Raw genomic sequence first — 7231 nt, forward strand, 5'->3', positions numbered from 1 at the left:
GTCTGCCTTCGGCTCAGGTCATGATCCCAGGGTCCTGGGATCGAGCCCCGCATCGGGCTCCCTGCTCCGCGGGAAGCCTGCTTCTCCCTCTCCCACTCCCCCTGCTTGTGTTCCCTCTCTCGCTGTGCCTCTCTCTGTCAAATAAATAAAATCTTTAAAAAAAATACAAAATAAGTTTGCTTATAGGGTTTAATAAACATCAAAATACTATATAAGTATCTGTTTTAAACAAATTCTAATCTATGAGAAAGAGAAGTAATTCCAGCATGGGACCCAAAATTCCTGAACCAAATACTTTTTGTGTTCTAACTGTGTTCCCTGGACCTGGAGTCTGGAGCCTGCTCAGAAACCTGCATCCCCCGCCCTGGGCTGTCTGAGCTCAGTGCTGTGTGCAGACCCACTCCCACAGGCCAATTGGACATCTTTCTTCCCGACTCTTCATCCAATGATCTCAGTTTGGTGGCTTGAAATTGGCCAGGGTGGGAGTATTTATATCCCAGATACTGGCAAATGGTACAAATCAGGGCTTTATTCCCTGATTTAGTGCTCATTTTTAAGTATTTGGCAGCCTAACTCTGCTTCTAGCTGATATGTAGGGTGCTTCCTGTTTGAAAACTCTGTAATGATCTGATCCCGTGGAGTAACTTGCTTTTAGCTCTTAGTTGCCACTTTCTCTGTGACATAAACTCCAGAGACTCATGTTTAGTCTCCAAGCCCCCTCATGTGGGGTGTGACCAGCGAGGGGACTGGGGAGTGGCAGGTATGCGCTTCCCGTGAGTTCTGAGGCTCTGTCTCCTCCCTTTCATCAGGACCCTGTTACTCCATCCAGGTCCTCACTATTGGCTGCTAGAAATAGCCACCCTGTGGCCTTCAGAGCCCCACTTGGGGGAGAAATGCCTGGAGGAATGCAATGGTCTCCCCTGTAGTCAGGACAGAGAACCACCTCAGTGAATATCCCCTTTGTAGGAAAATGCTCGGTGTTACTTAGTTACATTACACTGTACTTGCCCCACATCTGATCTGCCCCCCTGCACACAGTTCACAGTGTGCACCTTCCACACATTCCAGAGTCACTGGTCTGGGGCAAAATAAAAAGTACATTACAGCACAGAGTATGTGGGAATCACATCTTTACATAACACTGCTTTTTAAAAAAATTTATTTATTTATTTATTTGAGAGAGAGCGAGCGAGCACACAACGGGGAGGATGGGCAGAGGGAGAGAATTTCAAGCAGACTCCTTGCTGAGCACAGAGTCAGGCCCTCAGGGCTCAATCCCAGGACCCTGAAGTCAGGACCTGAGCCGAAAACAAGAGTCAGCTACTTAACCGACTGAGTCACCCAGGTGCCCCAACATAACATTAATTTTTGATTATGAGATCAAAATGTAGGATGAGAGTAATCACATTCTCAGACCCATCTACACATGATTATGGGAAAATTAGAGGGCAGACCATTTCAGCTATTTACAATTTATTTATAAAGATAATTTTGGCATTTTAATGGGAGAATAGCAAAGGTTTGGCTGTTTCACTGATGAGATGTGTGTGTGCGTGCGTGCCTATCACATATAAACCCTCCTAAGGCTTGGGAGGGACTAAGTCGCTCCCGTCTTGTAGATGCCTCTTGGCACCTGTCATGCTGCATATCTTTCCCAGTGGGACTATGCGCCCCTCCGAAGAGCCACCATCTGCTGTGAATAAAGAAAGAGCAAAATGTTGTGTGTGTCAGTGAAGTCTATTTTGCACCCTTGATCTTCTTGTCTCGCTACTTTATTTGTCCTCTTTCCAGCTTTTCTGGTTCAAGTGGCACCACTTTCACTTTGAACCAAATACTTGTATCTGTTTACAACCCAATCTATATGTATTTTAAAACACTCTTTCTGTTTTGTTTTGGTCCCTTCGGGGGTAGGTGTGCGTTGAGTGAGATCTGGGAGAAAGGGTTTAAGAAAAAAAAAATCCAGATTACGTTTGCGAACTTCACCGAAGTACAACTTTGCCAACACAATGTGCTTTCTTTAGTTGGAGGAGGTTGTTTTTGAGAGAGGTATCTGTTCCTCATCTCCGTGGAAGTCATTTATTTCCACTTATTTTCAACTCTACTTTCACATTTTTGTTTTTCTCCACTATTTTTGATAGAAAATTGGCATACTTGAGTTGTCAACTATGTAGGGAAGCTTTTAAGTCCTTTAAAATGTTCCAATGTAAGTCTTATAGTTTGATAACTATTTTATAAAAAATATTCCTTGGTTTTCATTTCCACCCCCCTTTGGGATCTCTTAGCTATATTTGAAAATGCACACATGATAAAACCTAATAATAAAATTCTGAGCACAGATTTCTCTCATGCAACATTCTTGAACCATGATTACATTTTTTTATAATGCTGTGTCCTAATGGGCCAGATGACATTCCTGGCTTGTTATTTGTTGAGCCATCTTAACCTTGACAGGTCTTCAAGTGCTTGGCTGTCAGGGCTAGTGAACAGAGCCCCCTGCTGGAGGTTCTGGGGATCAGACTTCCAATGCAAAGGAGCGGGTCCCTCCTGAGAGCTGGGAGACCAGGAGGCGGGAATATAACCATCGCAGTGGAAAAAGGGACAGATGCTTTTGACTGACGGCACAAGTCAATATAATCTCAAAGGATTTCTTCAATAGCGCTTCATTTCCTTTGGAAAGTTTGGGTAATAAAGGCAGAGACCCTGATCTATTTAAATCACCAACTTTGTCAAATTAGTATTTCCTGAGAAATCATTCTTTAGGTTGTTGATAGGTGTGCCAGAGGAAAAGGTGTCCTGTTCTCCAGTAAGTCTTGAAAATGGTGGATTAAATATGACTCTTTGTTGCAGAACTTCTCAGAGCCTTTAATTTGAAAAGAGAATTTCAAACAACACGGATCACTTTCCCTAAACTTGTTTGACCATGGGTATTTATTCTGTGACACATTTATTAATATTTTTGAAACATTTCATAGAATATCAGTGTAGGAAGTCCACTGATATTCTTTTTTCACTTTTTCTAAGAGTTTTGTTTGGAAGACAATTTCACTATACTTACATTCTAATTTTACTAGAGTACATAAAACTGAAGACTATTGCTGATCAATATTTTTGACTATTTTTTTTTTCTTTTTTGCCCTCCTCTGATGGTTTCTTTTTTCTTTTCTTTTCTTTTTTTTCTTTTTAAATCCTGGGGACAGAGAACTTTGCACTTAGTGACATTTTAAATTCATCTTAAGCCTGTGTCTTTGTTCAGTGTTTGTATTAGCCTTATCAATATCTTTGTTTAGACCTAGGCTCATTCATATTTTATAAAGATTATTTTTCCTTAATTTCTACGGACATGCTTTGTGTTAACAATTTGCAGTGCTTGAAAATAAGGCTGATGAATTGTTCTTATATTAGATTTATAGGAAAATGAAATATTGATTCTGTGTACAAAAAAGTGAACTGAGCTCATACAGGTATTATGTAACCAAACCCTTCTCATAAAACCAAAGTACATTTGAAAAGAAATGTATCTTATTTTTATTACTATTACAATTGTTTTCTCTTAAAATTTCCTGCTTTAAGAATATTCTTCTGGGCTCATATGCAGATGGATATCATTTTGCAAGTGTGACTGAGCAAGGGGAATATGTACTTGAAAACACATAAAATTTTACGAGAAGACTGTCATTTTGCAGGATTTTCCGTTTGAATTAGCTACAAGGTTCTAATTGTCTAGATTACATTTTAATAAAGAAGTGTTCTTGTCAAATCCGGACCTAACTTCTCTGTCACTGTTTGCTGGTTATTGTTTCCCTTAAAACCCTTACACCCAAGAAACAGTGCTCCATCCACAAACCAAGCTCTGGGCTATTCTTCTTAGGTTCTAGAAGACACCGCCCCGAGTCTCCCCCCAGGGAACGAGGTTCCACTGGCAGAGTTTCAGCTTTGTTCTCAGGAGCACCGTGTCCTGCGGATTCTCTTCTGCTTAATTTAGGCCACTGCAAAATGCTGCACAAAATGATCGGAATTATTGGGGTCATGCAGTGCTTACTGGCTCGTTTCCGTTGGGTACATTCATTCTGTAAGGATTCTTGGCTTTAGAAAAAGAGCTGCTTTACTCAGGAGGAAAAGAAAATTAATTCTCCAGTCCTAAATCTTCCATCTCAGTGCTGCGTCTCGAAGTTGCTTGTAAATTCTACGGCAACCCTGCTGATTCCGGGTCAGAAGGCAACATGGGCTCCTGCTTCCTCCTGAGAATACTGGGGCAGGGAAGGAGCGGGCCGTCTGTCCTTCTGTCCCCGGGAGGACTCCACCCTGAGCTTCCAGATGGTGGCTGTGGGGACTTCTCAATCACTTCCCGTCACCCCTTCCAGGGCCTCAGAGCCCTGATCTTCAGAAAGCTTTGCTTCTGCACTTTCCTCTTTTAAGAAAAGAAAACATACAAATTTGATTTGAATCAAATCCACAAACGTTTATTAGATAATTGCTTCTTCCCACTACAGAAATATTCTTTACTCTGAAAATGCATTTGATTCCTTGGAACAGAAAGCTTCTGGTCACTCTAAATGTGATGGATATTAAAAAGACTGGAAAGTTCTCTTTAGGCGCCCAGCTGCTGAGCCCACCAGGGCACTGCAGGCCTCTTTGTGCTCTGCTCTCTCATGAGTGAAAGACTAATCCCACCCGTCCTAGAAGGAGGTCTAGCTCCTCCCAACTCCTTCCAAGGAGGGTCCCAGACCCCACAAAGAACACCCTGGCAGCACGTAGACAGACTTCTACTTCACTCTCTGAAATTCGAATTCATCTGGGTGTTCCCTGCACTGGATTTTTAAACAACGTTTATTCTGAGATGAGAAAGAGTAATGCAAATGAGAATTCTTTTTGTAGTAAACAAGCTTAACCTTTTTTTTTTTTTTTTTTTCTTTAACACTGAGGTTGATTCGCACACCTCAGAGGATCCCTGGACTTTCTCTGGGGAGCTATAGGGAGGCTTCAGTGCCCCTCAGTGCTTCCCCCTAAAGCCAGGTCTCCGTGGCCAGGGCACATTCACGGAGGCCACACAGGACATCTTGTTCTGGAAGACAAGGTGTTTTTGCCCGGTGGGCTCCCCCTCTGTCCCAGCCTGACCCGGGCCTGCTCCGCACCAGCCCCTCCAAGCCTCTCCCACTCTCTCTGGAATATCTGGGCTGGCTCTGCTCACATCTGTGTTCAGTGGCACTCACTCTGTGCTATGAAACGCCCCTTCTATGTGTCTTATCTTCCCAACACTGCAGAGCCCTCTAGTTCTGAGTTTTCTGGCATCCCCTCCCAATTGTGCACTATTCTTAGCAAGTGTTTAATAAATGCTTCCTGAATGAATAAAAATGTCATTCCAACAGAAGTTCTAGTCATGCACTCGGGAGATTTAGCCCTACAATCTGACTAACATGTTCAAAAACCCATTTTTCTGTAAAATAACAGATCTTACCAATGGCTCTTGTAATAATCCTTATGGGGGGGGTAGTTATCAGCCTCTTTTAATACCAGAAAGATAATCCCTACAGACTAAGCTTCATCGTGGCAATTATGCTAGTGTTTTGTTGTTCTGTTTTAGATTTCTGTTTTCTAAATTCTCTGTGAATTGCCGGGGATGGAACTAGGTATTCTACTTCGTTTATGTCCAAGTCACCTCTCTCTCTCTGCAAGAATGGAAGCCTTGCCTCAGGATGCCATGGATTTCTACTATTTCCCCTACCATTTCATCATAATGCTTTATAGTTCCTCTTTCCAACTAGCATGGAAGAGCAGAAAGCATTCTGACTTTGGAGCCAGAAATGCTGGGTTCAAACCCGGGCTCACATTCCCTGCTCTGCTAGAATTGCCCTCAGCATCTCTCTCGTGGCAGCCTGCGGGTGCTTGGGCACCCAGGAGGCCCCCGAGAGATGCCAGGACTGTTCCCCCTTCTTTGTGCTCCCCCATATTTCTTTGCCATACAGCGTGGAGGGCGTCTGATGGGTAAGTAAAGGGGCAGCACGTGAACTCGCGTCATCAGCCCAGGAGCTCAGCACCTAACAGTCGCTACTATCTATCTGCCTGCAGTGTTGATCTTTCTTGAGAGGACACGCTCCTGCCCCTCCAGTGTTGGTCATTAATTAGCCCTGGGGACTTTCTGTGGATTATCCCCCCCCCCCCCCCCCCACCATCACCTCTCCCTGCAGGCCAGGCTTGCTCTGAGGCTCCATGTGCATCATTGGGTTTCCGCCACCTGCTCAGGGCTGGGAAGCTGGTGACAAGTGAGTCACTGATGGCATGTTGGAGGCGAGCTTGTGTCCTGGGTGGTATATTTCCCGAGCCACCAGTAAATGACATCAGACTTTGTTGGGGGTGAGTTTCAGTTCCGGAGGGGTGCACAACTTCCCCAAAGTGTTCGCCTGGGATGCTAAGCCCCTTTGTTGTCACTGCAGAAGAGAGGATGGGAGAACTGGTGTACTTTCTTTGGTCTGAAAAAAATTTTTAAATGTTACAGCTGGTATTTCTTAAGTGTTTTTAAAACTTAGAGATTTAGAAAAAGGGTTACTTACGCTTGCTTTTTAAAACTGTGCTAGATGGCTATGCCCGTTTTCTGTAATAGCTGACCGTGGGGTTTACCCTGCATCAGCACGCCAGGCATTACCTCCCTTAATCCTCAAAGCGCTCTCTGAGGTAAGTGCTTTCATTGTCCCCGTTTTAGGAATGAAGATATTGAGGCTTAGAGAATATGCCCAGCATTAATTGCTGTACAGTAAAAGCCCCTGAACTTAGTGGCTTCGAGCAGCAACCATGGATGGAGCCCATGGTTCTCTGGTCCACTAGGCAAGATCGCCTCCTGCCCTTGTCCAGGGCACGGATGAGTGACAAGGGTGACCAAGCCTTGACCACAACTTCCGGCAGGGTGGCGGGAGGGGTCCCACAGCAGCAAGAGAGGGCACATCCCAATGAGCAAGAGCTTCTCAAGTCTCAACTGTGTCACTCTTCTTACTGTCCCATTGGCCAAAGCCAACCCCTGGTCAAGCCCAGAATCAGTGGGAGAGGGTGCTAGTTGGGGAAGTGGAAAAATGAAGACTTGAGCCAGTGGGGGCATGACTACCATAACCCAACACAGAGAGGTTGAGTCACTTGACTGTACTAACACAGCTCACACTTGGACTCTGACAACTTAGGCTAGACTTCTGGTTTCTTTACTCGATTCCACTTCTCCTTGCTCTTAGAAATGGGAGTTAAAAGT

At 44.2% G+C, this 7231-nt stretch overlaps 1 long non-coding RNA gene across 1 annotated transcript; it reads right to left on the reverse strand.

Moving 5' to 3' along the window:
- Nucleotides 1-3581: 3581 nt before the first annotated feature.
- On the reverse strand, nucleotides 3582-6683 carry LOC118001945. Its single transcript, XR_004676892.1, has 3 exons — nucleotides 6549-6683; nucleotides 6233-6467; nucleotides 3582-4408 (listed from the first exon to the last, which is right to left on the reverse strand). It is a non-coding gene; the product is annotated as an uncharacterized LOC118001945 (long non-coding RNA).
- Nucleotides 6684-7231: the final 548 nt, after the last annotated feature.

The sequence above is a fragment of the Mirounga leonina genome, unplaced genomic scaffold (genome assembly GCF_011800145.1).
Source record: "Mirounga leonina isolate KUSES-001 unplaced genomic scaffold, KU_Mleo_1.0 Mir_55, whole genome shotgun sequence".
In the NCBI taxonomy this organism is placed as follows: Eukaryota; Metazoa; Chordata; class Mammalia; order Carnivora; family Phocidae; genus Mirounga; species Mirounga leonina.